This window comes from Bos indicus x Bos taurus, chromosome 10, assembly GCF_003369695.1.
Source record: "Bos indicus x Bos taurus breed Angus x Brahman F1 hybrid chromosome 10, Bos_hybrid_MaternalHap_v2.0, whole genome shotgun sequence".
NCBI lineage: Eukaryota > Metazoa > Chordata > Mammalia > Artiodactyla > Bovidae > Bos > Bos indicus x Bos taurus.
This window is the reverse complement of record NC_040085.1, coordinates 213,174-224,018: the sequence shown is the minus strand read 5'-3', so window position 1 is coordinate 224,018 and position 10,845 is coordinate 213,174.

Here is a 10,845-nt window from a genome sequence, read left to right as displayed (position 1 = left end):
GGAATAGTGACATGGCTGCAACTACTTGGAAATACTTATTCTTCATCCAGTTATACTTAGCAAAGGCACAAAGCAGCAGCTAACGTTTCATTGCCAACTCTGCCAAACTGCTGCATCCACATGTGAGTCATGAGCTCTGTCACTTAGCACAGTCTCCTGTGAATCAGAGCCAGAGTCCCTGAACCTCTTTCCTCAGAGACATTCATAGAAGACTCATCTTTCCCTTTCTACAGCATTCAGACCCTTCAAAGGAAGGACAAACTATTTATTACAATACACACATCCTACACAGACCACGGATTCCATGCCTAAAATGTTCAAGGCTTCAAAGGAACCGCAAGGGTTTGGGAAGGCTAAGATAAGCAATATGTGGGCAAACTAAAGAGACTGGTAAGTTGAAAGGGAGACATACACCGGTGGGCTGAGCTCTGTGGTTGAGAGAAAATGTGTCCAGACGTGTTTGGCGAGTCATGGGTTATCGATGCAGGCTGGTGGATCCCAGCCAAACTGCACACCCCTTTAGGTGCTTCATATAAACTAGATCTCCTGGGCATGACCAAGGTCCCTGAAACTTCCTCTCTCAAGGCCAGACCTCTCTCCTCACACCTAGAAGACTAGGCTGTCTGTGAAAGAAGAGTAGGTATCCAGAGGGGCCCAGTCTAACAACAGAGAGTTAAGCTAATCAACTCAACCATAAACTACAAAGAGCATGAGGGAGCATTCTGAGGTGAGAAAAATATTCTACACTTTGATCAAGGTGGTGGTTACACAGATACATCCATTTGTTAAAATTCATGGAATGGTACACTCAAAAAGTGTAAATGTGATTGCCAATCTAAATTGTACTTCAATAAAAATGACTTTAAAATCATATGTTAACTAAGCACAATTTAATTAAGATTGGAAAGTATAGACACAAGATATATAGAAGGTTAAGAGTGAAGCAAAGGGTTATAATAAAATAAAGTAATGAAAAAGTGTTATACTTTCTTATAAACTATAGTTTATAGCAACTTCAACACATTTTGAATGAGTCAAATAAATATTAGAAAGACATACTAATCTAGAGATTTATCATTATTTATACTTCTTTCTTACTTTCTTGTTTATAGTCTGTCTTGCTCACTAAATTTTCAGCTCCATTAGGATGGGGACCATAGTTGTTTTTTCCAATGAAATATCATATGTCACTTTATTTATATAATACCTGCGGCACAAAGTTCAATAAATATTGGGTGGTTCCATATGAAACTGCAGCTTTCATAGATAAAGAACAGTTCAGTATTAGCAATTTCATCTGGCTCAGTCTAATACTTGTTGAACAGATGAGATTTCTCCCATAAGGTACTGATTTCTAAAGAAGTCACAGAAACACACTCCCAGTATTGTAAAATTATTTCTGCCAATGTTATAAAACTTCTTTTTTTTTTTTAACACTTCTGACTTGTTTCACCCAGAATTTTCATAGACTGTAAGACCTCCAAGAATTCCTTCTTTTATCATTTACACCAGTGTCTCATACTGCTGGAGTTTTAGAAGTTTATCTTAACACAAATTCCACTGTTTCTAATGGCACCATAAGTCTATTTTCTCTTATTTTATCATGCCTGAGATTGGAAGGCTGGCTGCCATTCTATAGTTGCTATTGAATTCATCAAGAAGTATTTAACATCTATTACAAGCTAAGACTGTGGTAGGAGCTATCAGGCATATAAAAGTGAATAAGGCACAATGTTTACTATCCAGGAACTCACAGTTAAATAGAAAGTTAATATTTGACACAAATTCACCTTTCCAGGAAGAAGGAGAAAGAAGGTGATAAGTTCCATGAATGAGGCATTAAGTGTTACAGGATATCCTTATGCGAGAAAATACGATGTAGGACTCTACATCACAGACAATATGAAATCCATATATGATAAAGATAGGTGTGTGTTTAAATGTGTCCTTACACACCTTGAGAGAAAATAGAACGCTTTTATAATTTAGGATCAGAGTGGGTCTTCCCAAGGAAGGCAAAACAAAACCCAAAAGTATTAAATAGGAAAAAAAATAGCATAAAAACTTAAAATTTCTTTATAATGAAAGACATCATAAAGTTCAGAGACAAGTGACAATTCTTTGACACAGCAGTTTCACTTCTAGGAATCTATCCTATAATATACTTCACAGATATATGGAAAGCATTATTCGTTTAAATGTTGCTTATAATTATAAAATACCTGGAAATCAGTCAAGTATTCAGCATAAACTGTGGAGCATCCACACAGTAGACTATTGGGCAATTGGCAGGATGAAGAAGACCCCTATGTATGGATATGGAGTGATCACCTGCAGATCTACAGTGTAAATTAAGAGAAAGACTAAGGTCAGAACATATTTTTTGTTTGTTTGTTTGCTATGTTTTATGTAAGAAAAAGAATGAAAAGACTATAGAAACAATTTTGTTTATGTTTACAAAATGAAGACCAGGAAAGGAGTTTCCTAAAGGGGATGGGGAGGAACAAACTGGAGGATAGAGGTGGAGATGAGACTTTTCTCTGTTTACCTTTCTGAATAGTTTTAACTTTTGAATCTTATAAAATATAGTATCTATTAGATTCTTAAAATTAGATTAGAAAGATAAACGACATTCTAGGGAAACTTCATAAAAGATTAACAGCCATGGTATGGACTGAGTGCTTGTATCATGAAATGTTGAGAATTGTATGTTTTTGTTCCCCCATGATTCACGGTTGAAATCTTAACCCTTAATGTGACGGGTATTAGGGAGTAGGGACTTTGGGAGGTAGGTAATGCAGTTGGAGTTCTCATGATGGCACTGTGGTTGTTCAGTCACTAAGTCATGTTCGATCTCTGCGACCCCATGAACTGCAGCACGCCAGGCTTCCCCGTCCTTCACTATCTCCCAGAGTTTGCTCAAACTCATGTCCACTGATTCGATGATGCCATCCAACCATCTCATCCTCTGTTGGCCCTTCTCTTCCTGCCCTCAATCTTTCTCAGCATCAAGGTCTTTTCCAGTGAGTTGGTTCTTTGCATCAGGTGGTCAAAGTATTGGAGCTTCAGCTTCGGCATCAGTCCTTCCAATGAATATTCAGAGTTGATTTCCTTTAAGATTGACTGGTTTGATCTCCTTGCTGTTCAAGGGTCTCTCAAGTCTTCTCCAGTGCCACAGTTCCAAAGCATCAATTCTTCAGTGGTCAGCCTTCTTTACGGTCCAACTGTACATGACTTCCTTGGCGGCTGAGTGGTAAAGAATCTGCCTGCAATGCAGGAGACCAGGGCTCAATCCCTGGTGTTGGGAAGATTCCCCTGGAGAAGGGAATGGCTACCTGCTCCAGTATTCTTGCCTGGAGAATTCCATGGACAGAGGAGCCTGGAGGGCTACAGTCCATCGGGCCACAAAGAGTTGGGTACGACTGAGTGACTAACATGATGGCATTAGTGCCCTTATAGGGAGAGATACTGGAGCTTGTGCATGTGCTCCCCTTGCCCACGCCCCTCTCTCTGTGTCTTGTGAGGACACAATGAGAAGTCAGCCATTCGCAAACCAGGAAGCGGATCTCATCAGACACCAGACCTGCCAGTACCTAGGTCCTGAACTTCCAAGACTGGAAGAAGTAAATATCTGCTGTTTAAGCCACTTCATCTTATAGCAGCTTGAGCTAAGAGAAGCCATGGTAAATAGTATAAAGTATTAGTCGCTCTTTGTGACCCATGGACTCCTCTGTTCATGGGATTCTCCAGTCACAAATACTGGAGTGGGTTGCCATTCCCTTCTCCAAAATAGTATAAAAAGTTCACACAAATCAATAAGAAGTTTCGATCTGGTAGGAAAGCTAGCAAAGGGGACCCACAGAAAAATCTCTCCTCTACTGTTTATCTCTACTCTCGGCGTGCTACTCCCAGTATTTCTGATCACCAACGTGTAGTAATTTTTTCTGCACCAAGCAATCCTACAACACCAGCTGGGTGTCATACAACATAAGTCAATCCTGACACTGTCTAGCTAAAGTTAGCATCGGATCCCATAGGGTAAGTGTTCAGTTCCACAGTACTGCCCCCCGCCACATTCACACACACTTCAGATGCCATTCACAAGCCCAAGTTGGTGATTAAATCAATCTCCGGCCCTCTAATCATAAGATTGCTTCCCCTGGCAACCAGCCCCTATCCTTAGGGCTTTCCAAATTCACTTCATTAACATAAACTCAGGGGTGGCTGAAAGGCGCTTGTCATGAAAGTCTGAAGGTTTTAGGAGTTCTGTGCCAGAAATGGACAAATACCACATTTCTTATTGTAAGTCACAATACAGAGGCAAGAACAGGTAATTTATAGAAGAAAAACAAATAGCAATAGACATAAATATGTAATGATACCATTCTCAGCAGGTACAAAATAAATTCAAATTGAAACAAAAAGAAGATATTTTTCATGAACCTGATTATCTTAAATTTAAAAGATTTATGATACCAGTGAAGAATGAGAGGATGGAGAAGCAGGAACTTTTTAATACAACTGTTGGTACGAGTATAAATTGGTAGAGCCTTATAGGAATACCTTCAAAATTCCAAATCTAGGAATTTATGCCAAATACACTTTCAAGGAAAACCAGGAAATATACTGCAATGGTGTTTATTGCAGCAATGCTTGTAACAGTAAAAACTGAAAACCAAAGTCCACTATATTACAACATAGCTATACAGTGGAAAGACCTTGAAGATATATCAAGTAGATAAAGCAAATTGCAGTAAATTATGGCCAATTTTTAGGAACCAAAAGATTAATAATTTTATCATATGTGTGTATGTGCATTTAGGTATGTGTATACACAAATATTGGAGAAGGAAATGGCAACCCACTCCAGTGTTCTTGCCTGGAGAATCCCAGGGGCAGGGGAGCCTGGTGGGCTGCCATTATGGGGTCGCACAGAGTCGGACACAACTGAAGCAACTTGGTAGTAGTAGTAGTATACACACATATATATGGAAAAATCTGGTATAGTAAATGTTAATATGGTTATTTTTGAGGGTGTATAGCCTGTAGTTCTATATCATTCAAAATTTGTATAACAAACCTGTATTCCTTTAAAACTATAAGAAGATGTTTAAAACTCCAGTTGAAAGTTTAGAGTTGACGTCATAGAAGAGCTGACATTTCATGCCATCAAAAACTCTGAGCTGAAGAAAACCTTAAAAGTCATCTAATTTTGTGGTTTCCAAATGCAATCTATATTCTAATTGCATCAAAAGTACCAGGGAAACTTTTTTGTAAGAAACATTTTATTTTTCTTTGTCATTGGATCATATCTCTAGGTGGTGTAGGAAACTTTTTAAATTTTTATTTATTTATTCATTTTCAGCTCTGCTGGGTCTTCATTGCTGTTCAGGCTTTTCTCTGTTTACGGCAAATGGGGGCTACTCTCTAGTTGCAGTGCAAGGGCTTCTCATTGTGGAGGCTTCCCTTTTTGCGAAGCACAGGCTGTAGGGTGTGGTGGCTCCCATAGATGCAGCATGTGGGCTCAGCAGTCGTGGCTCCCGGGCCCTAGAGCTCAGGCTCGGCTGTCGTGGCTCCCGGGCCCTAGAGCGCAGGCTCGGCAGTCGTGGCTCCCGGGCCCTATAGCGCAGGCTCGGCTGTCGTGGCTCCCGGGCCCTAGAGCGCAGGCTCGGCTGTCGTGGCTCCCGGGCTTAGTTGCTCTGTAGCATGTGGGATCCTCCTGGATCAGGGATCAAACCCATGTCTCTTGCATTGGCAGGTATATTCTTCACCACTGAGCCACCAGGGAAACCCAGAAACATTTTTTTTAAATGGGGATGGATTCCTGGTCTCCATTTTCCAGATTATGATTCAGAATTTTGGAGGTGAGGCTGAGAAACCTATTTTTAAAACAATCTCCAGGTGACCCTGGTACTATGCCAGACTTTATTTATTTTAACCTCCTACGCAATGCAGTAGCACTCCTCTGGAAGCCTTGATGTAGATTATTTCAGAGATGAACGTTTCATACACCTGTGAGAACCTTGTAGAGAGATTTCATGATCAAGTGTATGTAGGACTTCCTCAATTCTGCAAAATCTGGGTAGAGTTGGTTTCAACCCTAACAATTTCAGAGCATGTTCAAGTTTAAAGTCTTCCTGAAGATATTTGCAAGTTTCAAATGTGCTTTACATTGTGAGGGGTTTTGGACACTATCTCAGGCTCTAGGCTCCTGTGAGTTCTGTACTGCCTCAGACCCGTACAACCTGGCCGTATCACTCTCTTCGCCCAGCTGCTTTCCTCGGCTTTCTCTTTCCTCATGGCACTTCCCAGGGGCTGATGTACTGTGTGTTTATGTGTTGGCCTATTGGCATCTCCCCGCTAGAATGGGAGCCTGCTTGGGAGTAGGCACTGTTTGCTGTGTTAACCCCCCTGTCCTCAGCGGCTCTGATAGCACCTAGCACAGAGGTTTGAGCACTCAAAAATATCTACTGAATCTTGTCTTTCTCTGTCTGGCTTACTTAGTATGGTCATATCTAAGTCCATGCTTGTTGCTGTAAATGGCATTATTTCATTCTTTTCTGTGGCTGAGTAGCATTCCATTATATACATGTATCATATCTTCTTTATCCATTCATCTGTTGACAGGCATTTAGGTTGCTTCCATGTCTTGGTTATTTTAAATAGCACTGCTGTAAACATTGGGATGCATGTATCTTTTCAGATTAGAGTTTTCTCTGGATTGCTTTGGTGTACACCTGAAACTTACATGTTATTGTGAATCAAAGGAGAAAAAAAAGAAAGTGAAGTCACACTCAGTCGTGTCTGACTCTTTGCGACCCCACAGACTGTTTAGCTGGCCAGGCTCCTCCATCCATGGGATTTTCCAGGCAAGAGTACTGGAGTGGGTTGCCATTTCCTTCTCCAGGGGATCTTCCTCACCCAGGGAGAGAACCTGGGTCTCCCACATTGCAGGCAGACTCTTTACCATCTGAGCCACAAGGGAAGCCACAGTAAATCAACTATACTTCAATCAAACATTTAAAATATTTCTAGATCTAGATATAGATGAATGATGGAAGGAAGGAGCAAAGAGATGCTCTGACTCTCAAATCCATTCTGTCCTCCCTGGGTCTGCCTCTTGCCATTCTGCCACCTGCTCACTTCTTGCTGGCTTTACTCTCTCCCCATCTCCCTTTTCTACTCACTCCTCTCTCTCAGGAACAAACAGATACCTCTTTTTGCTTCTCTCTGTTTTTTAAAGTAGACTTTATTCCTTACAGCGGTTTTAGCCTCACAGCAAAATTGAGCTAAAGTTTCAGAGATTCCCCCTCTACTCCCTCCCCCTACATGTGTAGTCTCGCCTCTAATCGACACCCCCACTCCTTAACTCTTTTTATAAAATGTATTAAAAATTTTTTTTAAATTTTATTTTATTTTTAAACTTTACAATATTGATTGGTTCTGCCATATATAGAAATGAATCCACCACAGGCATACACGTGTTCCGCATCCTGAACCCTCCTCCCTCCTCCCTCCCCATACTTGGGGGATAATTCCTTTATAATATTGTCTTGGTTTCTGCCATATATCAACATGAATCTCCTTGCCTTTTGATAGGAGTTTCCCTCACCTCCTCTAATTCTTTAAAATCTGACATTTCTGCTTCAGAAATCTCTCCAACACGAGTTAGATGCAGCACAGCATCTCCTCCAATCACAGACAATCTTCTCCATGATAGAGATTCTGTGTCAGAAATAAAGATATTTATATTCATTGAAAATCCCTTTCTCCATCACCACCACCACTTGAGGATCTCAGTTTGCCCCTCAGGAGCAGGAGAAAACACCTCTGTAGTCTGCCTTGTCCACTTGGCCAGCCTGGCTGAAGAGGCAGCTTCTGCCTAAATAGCACAGTTCCCAATTCCTGGTTCTACATCTTATGGTTCTTTGTGTAATCCGATGTACAGAACTTCTCTTCATTTTTCTGATGCTCTTTACCTGGAATCCTCTGACTTCCAACGCCCTTCTCAGAAAGTAGCCCACATACCTGACACACCCCAGGTGTAGCTCAAGCTAATTCAAACAACTGTGGGGTTATTCCTTTTGAAGACACGGCCACGATACTTCTTTAATGCATAAAAGGGCTGGGAGCCAAGAATGTGTTTTCCTGACCTGAGTTCCAGATTGTTGGGGTTTTATCAAAGCAGCAGTTCAGATAAAGGTGTGGAAATTCTTCTTATTTTCTCCCTCAGATTACCGTAGCCCTGTCCTGGTGTCCAGACACGGCTCTCTGGGAAATTCAGGCTCTATTTTTTCAGATTCAGCCCCCATTGGTGGTGACAATGGCGCTTTCAGAGGAAGCTACAATCCCCAAAGAACCCTTTGTCTGATTAAACTCCCCCCAGAAAATCTCTACGAAGAACATACACCAAATGTGTTAGTGGTTTCCAATGATTTGATCAGGGAAATACACTACTATTCTCCAAAAATAATTTTTTCTGAGTCAGGCTCCCTTCACGATTTCTTCCTTGAGGCAAGTTTAAGAGGCCTCACATTACATTAACTTTGTCTAGAATTGTCAATGCGTATAGCTCATTTAAATGGACATCTGTGAAGGCCGCTTGGAGCAAAAATCTGGACTCATCTATCTTCCTGGAAGATGGTCTCTGTGGTGGAGACAAAGTGGGGTGGCTCCTGGCTCAGCACCTTCCCAGCTGCCCCTCAACTTGGGCAGGGCCAACTGATCCAAGAGAAGAAGGCACGGACGCAGGCTGTGCCAATCGGAGAGTTTGCCTTGAGCACACAGACAGGTGGTGTTGAGGCATCTGGTGCCAGTGCCATGGAAGAGCTCAGGAGCTCCTACTATGGCCCTGGTCCTGCCTCCCCCTAGTTCTGCTCTTTCTACTATTCAGAATCCCGCCTATAAATCCGACTTTTATTATGTTGGCCAGAGCTGAACATTATGCAGGCTTAAACTGCAAAGGGGCCTCTAGGGCCCTATTGTAGAATTCTAGCACTAGCCCTGTGTACGTCATCATCTTGGTCAGAGCCTTCTGCCAACACTTAAGGTGTGTGCACTTTGCCTGGAACCCGAACTCTGCATTTCGAACCAGTTCAAGGGATAATCCTAACAATCCATGTGTGTTATTATTATCCCTATTTTAGAAATGAGTCAAGTGAGGCCTTGTGTGGGTGCTCAGAGTCAAACAGCTACTAAAACGTGGAGGCCAGGAAGAACCCAAGGCGTCAGATTTCAGAGCTTTGCTCTTAACCAGCATGCAGCAATGTCTCTATGAGTGTGTTCAGGCCTAAACCAGAGGACTGCATGCTTGAGCATGACCAGCACCTTGTGGAAAGCCCTTCTGCCTTGAGTAGGAGGTAGGATAAGAAGACCTCCAGTCTTCCACCTCCCTCCCACCTAACCAAGAGTCTGAACTTTCTAAGCCAAAACCTCTGTTTCTCTTACTTTGTCTCCTGCCCCATCCTTTGATACTGAGATACAGAAAATGATGAACCCTCATGGAGAAAGAGAGATATAAATAACACTCCCTACACCAAAGAAGGGCTTCCCTGGTAGCCCAGCTAGTAAAGAATCTGCCTGCAATGCAGGAGACCCCAGTTCAATTCCTGGGTTGGGAAGATCCGCTAGAGAAGGGATAGGCTACCCACTCCAGTATTCTGGGGCTTCCCTGGTGGCTCAGATGGTAAAGAATCTGCCTGCAATGTGGGAGACCTGGGTTTGATCCCTGGGTTAAGAAGATCCCGTGGAGGAGGGCATAGAAACCTACTCCAGTATTCTTACCTGGAGAATTCCCATGGCAGAGGAGCCTGGTGGGCTATGGTCCATGGGAACACAAAGAGTTGGACATGACTGAGTGACTAGGCACAGCACGGCAACCCTGAAGAAACCTTTCAAAAAAGTGAGTTTTCTTAGATGGCAATAGAAATGGCATCTGAATGCAAAGGGAAAATTGTATCTATTGAGGCAGAGAAGTTGTTTTATAGTAGCTTTTTATTCTTTGTAAAGTTTAGTGAATAATATTTAAGTAACAGGAGTAGTAAGCTTCCCAGTTGGCACTAGTGGTAAAGAACCCGCCTGCCCATGCAGGAGACACAAGAGATGTGAGTTTGTCCCTGGGTCAAGAAGATCCCCTGGAGGAAATCATGGCAACACACTCCAGTACTCTTGCCTGGAGAATCCCATGGACAGAGGAATCTGGCAGGTTACAGTCCATGGGGTCGGATAGGACTGAAGTGACTTAGCACGAGCACAGCACAAGTGTAATAAATGAGTCACCATAATCACGCTCTTTTATGCTCATGGAATGCCAGCAGAGAGCTTTGTGTCAGAAAACTACATGTAATCACATTTCTCAAGGAAAGAATTTTTAGCATTGTTTGGCAGAAAAGGCAGAGACAGAGAATATAATCTGTGAAATCCTGTTCACAGTGCACTAAAATTACTCCTTACTGTGGGCCAATTTGCTTGCAAAGAAGTATGGGTAATCTTTGTCCTGGGCAAATTCCATAGTTACTATCTATCTTGTGACCCTTCATTTTCCTGGAATTGTTATTCGCTCCCAGGCCAAAGGAGTGTGTTTACAGGCAGAGCAGGAAGCTGCCAGGGCCCGTTCTCCCTGTTCCCAAGCTGGCCATCGCCATGACTTAAGCTGAATTCTAGGGATGCTGGTGCTGCAGAGACTGCCTCCTTGATGTTCCAGACATCAAGGTACCAGGCAGACACGGGCTGACTCTAGAGGCACTGCTGGCTCCGACCGGCTTTTTAAGAAAGGAGTCAAAATTGGGATTCAAAGACCTCTCACTGCCCTTGTGATCAAGACCAAGTCCTCAGCATAGCAGGGTG